The sequence below is a fragment of the Mercenaria mercenaria genome, chromosome 2 (genome assembly GCF_021730395.1).
Source record: "Mercenaria mercenaria strain notata chromosome 2, MADL_Memer_1, whole genome shotgun sequence".
Lineage (NCBI taxonomy): Eukaryota > Metazoa > Mollusca > Bivalvia > Venerida > Veneridae > Mercenaria > Mercenaria mercenaria.
In genome coordinates this window covers 7,022,846-7,035,282 of record NC_069362.1, presented here as the reverse complement: position 1 = coordinate 7,035,282, position 12,437 = coordinate 7,022,846, and positions in this window count along the sequence as shown.

Genomic DNA, 12,437 nt, shown 5'->3' with positions numbered 1-12,437 from the left:
GAACGCCCCATATATTTAGACGAGGATCCAACTATTCTGTGATAAAATAAAAGTGTTATTTCAATCAGGAGATTGAGATAAAAGTCAGTATTTTTAAAGTGCAGGGGTCGTATTCATAAAACATCTTAAGTATAAGTATAAGAAATTGATTATTTACTTAATTAAGTATTACTTAGGTAAGAAATTTATTTTACTTAAGTATATTTGTTATTCATAAAACAACTTAATAAGTAATTCTTGTTTTTTATTGTGGACGAAAACATTAAAAAACAACATTAATGTCAGACAGATACAACATGCACAAATATGTGTAAAGTGCTTTTATCCAAAAAAAACAACACTTTAATCGTACTCTCCACGCTATTTTATTTTCTGACAAGTCATTTTTTACGTATCTTAAGTTTAAGCTGTTTTATGACTAAGACTTTAGTTTTTACTTAGACTTAAGCTGAAATCACCACAAACTTAAGTAAAATCTTCAACTTAAGTCAAAACTTATACTTAAGATGCTTTATGAATACGGCTCCAGTGCTATCTGTTTTATTAAGGACCTACCAGGGCAGGATTATAAAATAGTGTGACTTTCTTATTAACATATCAAATGTACATAGTTTAAGATATTAACTGCATAATTATACTAATTTCAATACATAATTGAAAGCATGGTGCTAGAAACTCTTAAAATGTTGAAAATGTAAAAACCTGTCTGGTTTCCCAACATTTAAAAAGAGTTTTGTTTTGGCTCATGCATATTCTTGTACATGGAGTTCTGTGATTGATCTCATTACAGTCAAACTTATAATTGTTAAGTTTAAAATGTGGTATGTTATACATATGTTAAGTTTGTCAGTAATAAGAGTGTCTTAAAAAATATTCCTTTGTACTATTTTTTTTGTACTAAGAGGGAAGGAATGTAGTGGTTTTGACTTTTATTCATCGTATGATAACTCTTGTAACAAAACTAAATCAATACTACTTGAATTACCTCCCTTGTTTTTCTCAAGAACTGTATAATGCATTTATTTTTATGTATTAGACTATGAAATGTTCCACACTTTAAAATTTGATGTCTTTTATAAGCCAAAGCATTTAGATTGTCGTTTCTTGGCTTATTTATAATCTCTTTTTCAGCTCTAGTCTGGGAGAAAGGTTTAACTCCCGTCCTATATACGGTATCAATTTAAGGGTGTTTCACAGTTCTGGCAGCATTATTCTGTCCAGCGCATTGCATTTGTGAAACTTTCACTTTATTCTATAATTTATAAGTCAGTTTAGGTTTTTCTGTATTCACGCTCAGTTGCATGTACAAAGAGGTAAACAGACGGCCAAATTGCGATCTGTGCTACTAGGGAATGTTCCGACAGTGGATTCCCGAAATTTTTGATAGATGATCTTCTTAATTGTCGTCGGCTGATAATATTTAAGTGCAATCGCTTATCTAAAGATGTTTTATTATTGCTTTTGTAGGTTCTGATTTCCTACTTAGGTGTTACTATTATAGGGTCACATTTGTTACTTGTCTTGTCACATTTGTTACTTGTCTTTACGGGAGTATTCTGTTTGATTAAGTATTTTGTGTATTAAGAGATAAGCCTTCTTGAACTATTAAGGTCACTATATGGTTAATTAGGGTTAATCTGTCAAATTTTAAGGATAACACTTTAGGTTCACTACTAGTGAAATAGTATAAATTTATACGTTAATAGCTGGAGATTTTCTTTAATTGAATAAAGTCATAAACTGTTTATCAGCCTGGTTCTTTCTTTGTCGGCTGGATTTTAGAGTCAATGGATATACCCAGAGTTGAGCCTAGGGGACAGTAACCTCCCTGATATATCACTGCAAATCTTGTTGCCAGGGTCGGACAAAGTTCGAATCCCAGTAGGATAAGGTCCACACACCGAACACAGGTTGAACTCGGGAGATATAATCATTCTGCATCCGATTCGTATATATCAACACAATGCTCTAGAAAGTAAAAGAAAAGGATATCTGATAAAAATATCATCAGTCAGATAAATGCTTCTGGTATAGAAATACATGTACAAAATATCAACAGTATCATATGTAGTCCCAATCCTTGCGTCTAGTTACCTACCCAGACGGTCCGTCATCAGAATCACAAAAAACAAAGACAAATATCAAACAAGGAATGCCACGTACCAAAAACGCAGCCTCCCCAAAACGAAATCTACAGCACGCAGACGTGCACACCACAAACACACGCGCTCACACACAAAGCCAACACATGAGGACAAAACGAACAAACAAAGGAACACAGTGGGGCACCGCCTTGGAAACAACGATTTATTTATTTATTTATTTATTTGGGTTTTACGGCGCACCAACACAGTATAGGTTATATGCCGCCAATGGAAACAACGATGGTACTTGAGTCTTTCAGACGTAATTGCAAGCATAATGATGGTTTAATGGCGAAAAGAAACCATTTCTATATAGCAAATTTACTCGTGTGCTTGTTTTTTGTGTAATACGTGATATCATATCGTCACCTCTTGTACGCAAGTAATACGACAGCAATTGGATAAGGTAATCGATGGTTGACGGCAAAAGCGATAGACATCAGGGTATTTAATTAATTACATAGTTTCAAATATATATAATGAATTGTATGATGTAAAACCTCACATTGGCGTCTTTATTTTTGTAATATTACCACGTGTGACAAATATAATCTGAAAGTTATATGGATTTTGACGCCGGGATTAGACAATTTGCTCGTAATATGTTGATATATTTTAAATCTGAGAACACTTGTGGCGTTCTGTTCACAAAAGGAGACCGACCAGTTCCATATGAATTAATAATATTATTTCATATGACCTCCAACATAGATCTAGTGCCACACTTGTTTGGAAAAGATAACATTGGTAATTTGAATGCACAGAGTGAAATAGACTCTTCATTTAAATACGAATGGGCTTACAACCACTATCTGATTCAAGAAATATACATTATGCTCAGGCATTTAGTTGCCAGCAGCATAGTTGTTATAAACATAATGTACTAACAATTAAATGGGACAAAGATGATGTTAAAAGTATTGTATCACTTGCAAGAAAAATTTCTCGAAAAGATTTATTTTCATACACCCATTCTAAAACCTTTAGGTGAAATTGCACTCGCGAGAGGGGATGGCAGTATCCAGAGATAGATTTTTAGGTTTTGTTGGCTTATATGCAACTGAGAAAGGTGTTCCATTCAATGGAAGTGACGCGTATAGAAAGTGGTGGCGAGGATTGAAAACCGCCACGAGGATTTTAGTCTGAGATCGCCTGAGGTCATTTTTTCTGGTAGGCATATTGCCATGACCAGAGAGAGAATATGCAAGTATTTTGCTGCATTAAAAGGCATTTTGGAAGAGAAAAATTCAGCTGACAATCCTGACAGGATTGTCAACATGGACCAGACTGGACTATCCTTGACACATAGACCTGCAAAGGTCTTAACAAAGTGTCGTCAAATCGAGAACTGGTAACAATAACAGCATGTGAAAATGCTAAGGGTGAATGTATCCAACCGCATGCAATCTTTTCAGGAAAGTCACGAGTTCTGAAGGGTTACGAGTGTGCACCGTAGTGCGAATTTAAGCGTACTAAGGAAGGCATAGGGGGCCTATGGTTCATCGACACATTCCTTCCAAATGTTATGTCACATATAGGTGTGTCAGTCGGATCGAGCCAGTTTTTCAGAATGCTAAAAGGTCATGTCAATTGAAAATATTTCAAGTGGTTTTGTATCTACCGATATTTACCCATACAATCCAGGTGCCATCAAAGTTATTGCATACCGGTGACAAAAGTTCAGCTAGATCGTCTTCTACAACATCAAGTACATCAACCCCCTTGTCTCCAAACAATGCGTGTACAACATCAACAGCAGAAGTTCCTACCCCCCCCCCCCCCCTCCCCATCATTGTACTAAGTGCAGCTACATCAGTTCATTGATAGCAAGTCATGTCGATATCCACATTCGCTGTACCAGGTACTGTAGTAAAATGGAAAAAGTGGAAACTCCACAGGTCGTTCAACACGACAAAAACGAAAATGTTGGAGGCTCGGTTTGATTGAGCCTGTTCATGGACGGTAGTGAAAATGCATGCTACCGTCCACGCCCTCTAGCCCCGGGTTGAGCAGAACTCAATATTTACACATGCTAAAAGTACAAAAAGCAATTTAGAGACATCCGCAGATGTAATCATACGGCGGTACACATTGGAACCTTCAATTATACACGTGTTGTGGCGTGTAATTCCATGACAAGCGGCGTATGGTCCCCATATAAAATAATGGGTTTGCCCCAAACGAGAAAACAATGGGCAGAACTAAACAAACTTGAATTTAGAAAGGGGATCTGAGGTTATGGAGCCTGCATATCACAGGAACTGTCAAAAGACAAAATTAAAAAGCAGGCACCATATCTAAGGGGTGATTATACAATACCAGTTCTGACGTTATAACGTCAAAGCTGTTAATGAAATGTGCAACACCTCTCACGCCCACTAGCACCGGCTTTATGACAATATTATACATACCAAAATTTATGACAAGAGGGATGATTTTAATTTTAGTATTGTAAATTTTCCCCATTTGGATGGGGATATACCTCAGGCTACATCTTATGGGGTATATATTTCTCAATTAATTCGGTTTGCCAGAGCGTGTAGTCATGTCAAGCATTTCAGTGAACGTAATCAATACATTACAAGTAAACTTCTTCAGCAAGGCTACCGTTATTACAAATTGCGTAAATATTTTACTAATTTTTATTATCGTACTTCTGATTTAGTTTTAAAATTCAATAGTAATTTAAAGACACTTCTGCGAGAAGGTATTTCTAAACCCGTTTTTTATGGGGATGTGGTTTACAAACTTCGTAAGATCTTGGGTCATGGTAATTTTCCAAATGTATTTGAAAAGATTATCAAACGTTTTATGAAAAGAGGTTACGACCCAACTGTTTTGAGACATACCGCATGTTTAGTGTTCAACCAGTTTACAGTTGGACACTACGCTTCCTCTTTGATTGCGTCTGACGGAAGAGGGGGAGGACTCTATGATAAGCAGTTTTTAAATCCTACCAGGACTGAACTGTTTTGATATCTGTCTTCTGGCCTGTTTCGTCGGGTCCTTAAGGGTGTTTCTTTTGTTGCTCTGTCTTCTGAAAAGGCATTTAGTACATACGTTTTTGGTTCTTAAGGTTTGCTTTTTATATATTTATACACGAGCATTTTTGTGTTTTACATGCCATGCCTTTTTGCTTCCATTACGTGTGTTAGAGATTCACCTGGAGGGGATTACTTTTATTTACACTGTCCCATGTCTTTGGAACATGGTGGGGGTAAGAGTGAGGTTGGGTGCGCACCATAAACCGGTTTAAGCTCCCCAGTGGTGTTTTTGCCACTGACCGTTCCAAGGCGGTGCCCCACTGTGTTCCTTTGTTTGTTCGTTTTGTCCTTGTGTGTTGCATTTGTGTGCGCGCGTGTGTGTATGCTTATTGTTCGTCTTGTCCTTATGTGTTGGCTTTGGGTGTGTGTGTTGTTCGTTTTGTCCTGATGTGTAAGCTTTGAGTGTGTGTGTGGTGCACGCGTTTGCGTGCTGGGGGTTCGTTTTGAGGAGGCTGCGCTTTTGGTGCGTGGCACTCCCTGTTTGATATTTTTCTTTGTTTTTAAGCTCCCCAGAGGTGTTTTTGCCACTGACCGTTCCAAGGCGGTGCCCCACTGTGTTCCTTTGTTTGTTCATTTTGTCCTTGTGTGTTGACTTTGTGTGCGTGCGTGTGTGTATGCTTAATTGTTCGTCTTGTCCTTATGTGTTGGCTTTGAGTGTGTGTGTGTGTGTGTGTGTGTGTGTGTGTGTGTGTGTATTGTTCGTTTTTTCCTGATGTGTAAGCTTTGAGTGTGTGTGTGGTGCACGCGTTTGCGTGCTGGGGGTTCGTTTTGAGGAGGCTGCGCCTTTGGTGCGTGGCACTCCCTGTTTGATATTTTTCTTTGATTTTAAGCGGAACTCTATTACACATAATGTTGAATGGACTTCATGATCCTACAGGACCAAAAAATATAACAACACTGATCCATAGTAAAAACTATTAATCAATTGTCTATACAGGTTTTCATTCAAATGCCTAATGTAGCGTTCATCTATTTTTGGAGAGATAAATCGTGGAGAAGCAAGAACGTTGAAAATGACGAGGAATGTGTCTCTAAAATTCATTCTTATAAGGGATTCTCTATGAGAACATCACTCTCGTCGGTTTATCCAGTCGTTGGAGTCATATATCAAAGGACACTGACGGTGTCAATGATCCCGACATAGATATGTCTGAGAGAGAAAAAAAGGCAGAGACTTTGATGTCTGATCACAACGTTGCTGATTCTTCTCAACAACCGTACGCCTGTCAGTACTGACAACTTATCTCAAACTGCCATTTTTTTCTGTTTATTTTGATAAGTATATTTTACATTAACTGTACTTGAACATCTGAAAGATTATAACGGCAAAATGATAATATGAATACTAAAATCACGTGTCCTCTGGGTTCAAACCGCTGATCTCCAACCAAACCTGTACTCGATGTTCTTTCAAAAACCTTACGCGTTGAACTCACTCGACAGAATTACCACAAGGGACATAGATTATTTACTACAATTTCACAGTTCGTGTTATAAAAAGTTACATATTATTTTTATTGGTGCAAGCGCTTGCTGATTAGTAGTTATCCTCTTAATGTGTTAGGGTTACAGGGATCATGCGTTGATCAGCCTGAAAAACGACGAACAAAGGCAAAACACAAACATGGCGCGCTTACATCTGATCTGGATGTATTCCTGGTTTCCAAAACTCTAAATGCCGCTTTTTCATATTTTGATTTTTTCATAGATTCGGAGTTTTGGACCAGGCCTAGTATGAAACCATACCAAAATGAAAAGTCGTCCAACTTTTCATCGCCAACGTAGTCAAAATGAAATTCTGAAAGAAAACGTATGGGTAACTTGATAAATACAATAAAATCATCGATTTTTACGTCACTTTTAGGTCTGCATAATTTCAATTACAATTTTGGTAATAAAAAACAGACAAATATCAAACAGGGAATGCGACGTACCAAAAACGCAGCCTCCCCAAAACGAAACCCTCAGCACGCAGACGAGCACACACATACAAACACACAAAGCCAACACATGAGGACAAAACGAACAAAGGAACACAGTGGGGCACCGCCTTGGAACGGTCAGTGGCAAAAACACCACTGGGGAGCTTAAACCGGTTTATGGTGCGCACCCAACCTCACTCTTACCCCCACCATGTTCCAAAGACACGGGACAATGTAAATAAAAGTAATCCCCTCCAGGTGAATCTCTTAACACACGTAATGGAAACAAAAAGGCATGGCATGTAAAACACAAAAATGTTCGTGTATAAATATACAAAAAGCAAACCTTTAGTACTAGAAACGTATGTACTCAATGCCTTTTCAGAAGACAGAGCAACAAGAGAAACATCCTTAAGAGCCCGACGAAACAGGCCAGAAGACAGATATCAAAACAGTTCAGTCCTGGTAGGATTTAAAAACTGCTTATCATAAGAGTCCTCCCCCTCTTCCGTCAGACACAATCAAAGACGGAAGCGTAGTGTCCAACTGTAAACGGGTTGAACACTAAACATGCGGTATGTCTCAAAACAGTTCGGTCGTAACCTCTTTTAATAACACGTTAGTCTCCCCGTACATTCAACCAGGGCTGTTATATTTCGATCTTCTCAGATCGTTCAGCACGACTTTTATGTCGTGTTATTGATACTGTTTAGTTTCTTAACATGACCATTTCGGCCTGGGTGGTTCCAATATTCCCGCTTTCATAGCCTTGGGTATTGTTTAATCACCCCTTGGATGTGGTGCCTGCTTTTTAATTTTGTCTTTTGACAGTTCCTGTGATACGCAGGCTCCATAACCTCAGATCCCCTTCCTAAATTCCAGTTTGTTTATTTCTGCCCATTGTTTTATCGTTTGGGGCAAACCCTTTACTTTATCTGGGGACCAAACGCCGCTCTTCATGGAATTACACGCCACAACACGTGTATCATTGAAAAAGTCGCTCCGACTTCATCTCAGTGTTGTTATATTTTCTGGTCCTTCGGGATCACTGATTTCAACTCATTTAGATTTGAAGATTGAATACTGCTTAAGCCGGTGCTAGGGGGCGTGGGCAGTGTTGCATTTTCCATTACTGCTCATGAACAGACTCAATCAAACCGAGTCTGCAATTTTCACTGTTTGCTTTGTTTTCGGTGCTTCCGAGGGATCTACTTTTCAGATTTTATTTACTTCACAACAGCGGGTGTAAAGTGCTGTGTGGCGGCCGTAAAAAGTCGCCCCGACTTCATCTCAGTGTTGTTATATTTTTTGGTCCTTCGGGATCACTGATTTCAACTCATTTAGATTTAAAGATTGAATACTGCTTAAGCCGGTGCTAGGGGGCGTGGGCAGTGTTGCATTTTCCATTACTGCTCATGAACAGACTCAATCAAACCGAGTCTGCAATTTTCACTGTTTGCTTTGTTTTCGGGTCTTCCGAGGGATCTACTTTTCAGATTTTATTCCATGTTCACCGCCGTTTGAATACATCTGCGGATGTCTCTAAATTGTTTTTTGTACTTTTAGCATGTGTAAATGTTGAGTTCTGCTCAACCCGGGGCTAGATGGCGTGGACGGTAGCATACATTTTCACTATCGTCCATGAACAGGCTCAATCAAACCGAGCCTGCAACATTTTTATTTTTGTCGTGTTGAGTGACGTGAAGTTTTCACTTTTCTCTATTTGACTCTCTATTTGTCTTCTGGCCTGTTTCGTCGGGCCCTTAAGGGTGTTTCTCTTGTTGCTCTGTCTTCTGAAAAGGCATTGAGTACATACGTTTTTGGTTCTTAAGGTTTGCTTTTTATATATTTATACACGAGCATTTTTGTGTTTTACATGCCATGCCTTTTTGTTCCATTACGTGTGTTAGAGATTCACCTGAAGGGGATTACTTTTATTTACACTGTCCCGTGTCCTTGGAACATGGTGGGGGTAAGAGTGAGGTTGGGTGCGCACCATAAACCGGTTTAAGCTCCCCAGTGGTGTTTTTGCCACTGACCGTTCCAAGGCGGTGCTCCACTGTGTTCCTTTATTTGTTTGTTTTGTCCTAATGTATAGGCTTTTGTGTGTGTGTGTGTGTGTGTGTGTGTGTATGTATGTATTGTGTTAACACACTTTCCGAAACAGAAGTTTTCGTGTTTCAGTCAGCGAGGCGCAGAAAGGGAATCAAAAGTGTAAAAATAATAATAAACAAATTTAAATGAAAATAATATATGAATTTTAATGATAAAACTATGCGATAAAACAGTCATAATATGTAATGCTCGTGTGTTACGAGGATATATCATAGCTAGGGGTACATCTCTACCGGCCTCGACGATATGTGCAGAGAAATATACCCTCGATGTACCCCTATCTATGATATAGTCTGGTAACACACTCTCACACATACTATAACTATAACATAATTTATGGATGGTCTTGTTTTAATTACTATTCCTTTTAATCTTTTACCAATATATTTACATGACGACTTCATCTCAGTGTTGTTATATTTTCTGGTCCTTCGGGATCATTGATTTCAACTCATTTAGATTTGAAGATTGAATACTGCTTAAGCCGGTGCTAGGGGGCGTGGGCAGTGTTGCATTTCCATTAAGCTCATGAACAGACTCAATCAACGAGTCTGCAATTTTCACTGTTTGCTTGTTCTCGGTGCTTCCGAGGATTACTTTCCAGATTTATTACTTCACAACAGCGGTGTTAAGTGCTGTGTGACGCCGTAAAAAGTTTCCCCGACTTCATCTCAGTGTTGTTATATTTTCTGGTCCTTCGGGATCATTGATTTCAACTCATTTAGATTTGAAGATTGAATACTGCTTAAGCCGGTGCTAGGGGGCGTGGGCAGTGTTGCATTTTCCATTACTGCTCATGAACAGACTCAATCAAACCGAGTCTGCAATTTTCACTGTTTGCTTTGTACTCGGTGCTTCCGAGGGATCTACTTTCCAGATTTTATTATATGTATATGTATGTGTTCTTTATGTTTTTGTAAAGCATTTTTGAACGCACATATTTTGTATGAAAAGAATGCTATATAAGTGTGGTATAATAATAGTAATAATAATTTCGGCGGCCATTGTTGAAGAGGTATGCAAGGTTCTCGCATGACGTCACCGCGCGAACCGCTAAGAAAATATACCTGTAGAGCACCTTGTAAACAAATGCTTCGCAAAAAAAACTGAATTAAATGTGTAGAGTATGTATGTGAAATAAAAATTAGAATGGTGTTTTTTTGTTGTTGGTTTTGTTGATAATATGTATTTTGGCCATTTGCAAATGCTTAAGACCCCATATTATTCCAATGAACTTGGTAAAAGTGGAAGTATGCTTATGTGCATGTACATTTATTACATGTACTGTGCACATTTACAGTATGACAGGTGTCAAAACATCGGTCTGTTCGTTGTGATCCTTTGAAGTTTCGGGGATTCACGTGCCTATTTTAGTGAAACTGAATAATTTCTGCCAGTAAATGATATTACTGACTGTATTGTTGTCTGATTGACAATTTAAGGCCTCTAAATTGTGTGTCACAAATGGCATTTTCCCTCTGCTTTCTATCATGTGGAGTCAGGTTGAGTGGTAAGCGCAGTGATGGTGGGGTGAAAAAGGGTCATGGACTTGATTGTAGCATTTACGAGGGAATTTAATCCAGTTTGAATGTAAATGTTACTCTAGGTAGGAGTGGCTGTGAAACAAGTTTCAGACATATAGGTCGAGTAGCCGTGTTATCGGCAAAAGTGGCATCAGAGAGACAGGAGATTTCAACAGAAAAGAAGAAACTCGTGGGTCTTGTCAGGGAAAACCCTATATTTTCCCAATCACCGGTTGCTAAGAGAATGTGTTTCTCACCAAGAAAGACTAGCACGCCAAGGAAAACAAAGATAATCAAGTTCACACTTTAAACTTTAATAAATCTCTTAGATATTGTGTATAAAATCTGAATTGTTATATTTCTGTGGAAAAGGTTATAAATATCTAAGTAATATACTGGCAACATACCATATAGGAGAGTTTGAGTTTAATTTCCACAAACACACATGTACTTAACTATGCTCTGTATAATGTTCTTACTATTTACACCATTTACTCACTTGTTACACATTGAAAATGTTCTATATTAAAGAAAACAAGAGATCACAGAGGGATCTTGGCACCCATCACTGAATGATATTTTTGATGGAAAATTTTCAATGTTTAGGTCCCTATGAACTTGACCTTTGACCACAAACACATTAAGGGTCATCTACACATCAAGACCAAGACCAATAAACCTGTGAAGTTTCAAGGTCCTATGTGAAATAGTTCTCCAGTTATTGAGCAGAAACTATGTTCAATATTCAAGTCCCTGTGAACGTGACCTTTGATCCAGGGACTTCAAACTCAAAGTGGTCATCTACACATGACTGACATACCTATTCAGTTTCAAATTCCTAGTTGAAATTCTCCAGTTACTGAGCGGAAACAATATTCAATGTTAAGTACCCTGTGACCTTGATCTTTGACCCAGTGACCCAACAATGTCAAGTAAATCTGTTCACTGAAATAAATAAATGCGATGTGTTTATAGACTTCTAAACAAACTCTTCTCGTACTTCAGTGCTCCGGAATATGTTTGTTATGTGTCGGTGAACAGAAAAACAGGACTCAAAGGACAGTCACACAGTATATTATAATATCCTGTTTATATCCCCTTAGAACAAGTGCACTTACTCTCACAACTTGTGCAGCATTTACATAATGCACATTGACAGATTCCTGGGCAATTGTTGTTACAGTCCTGTTGATGCTCTTTAAAATTGTCTCAACTGACAAGTTGTCCAATACAATTTTCCTTATACACAAACAGCTATTTAAGCTTTCAGAAACTAGTTTTTTTCATGGTAGTGTCCACACTTAATAATGAATGCTTTGTGGCATACATTATTGCCTTAGCCGGTAAACCATCTCGACCGGCTCTGTCCACCTCCTGCCAATAATCTTCTAAAGACTTACAGCAGCCCCAGTGCATTACCACTCTAATTTCTGGAATGTTCACTCCAAGACCAAAAGCAATTGTGCAAATGAGGAGTCTTACTGGGGATTCGGGTTAACTGTACTCATTCAGAATTTCCTGTAAGTCTCCCCTCTCCATACCCGAATGGAACATTTTAAAAACAATATTCCTATTGGGTCCTATGTAGGCACTTTGACCAAGGTTTGCCATGACATCTACAGCCAGCTTGGACATCTGTGAAATACCACTGCAAATGAAAATTTTTCAGATGTCTTAATTGGTGAAATA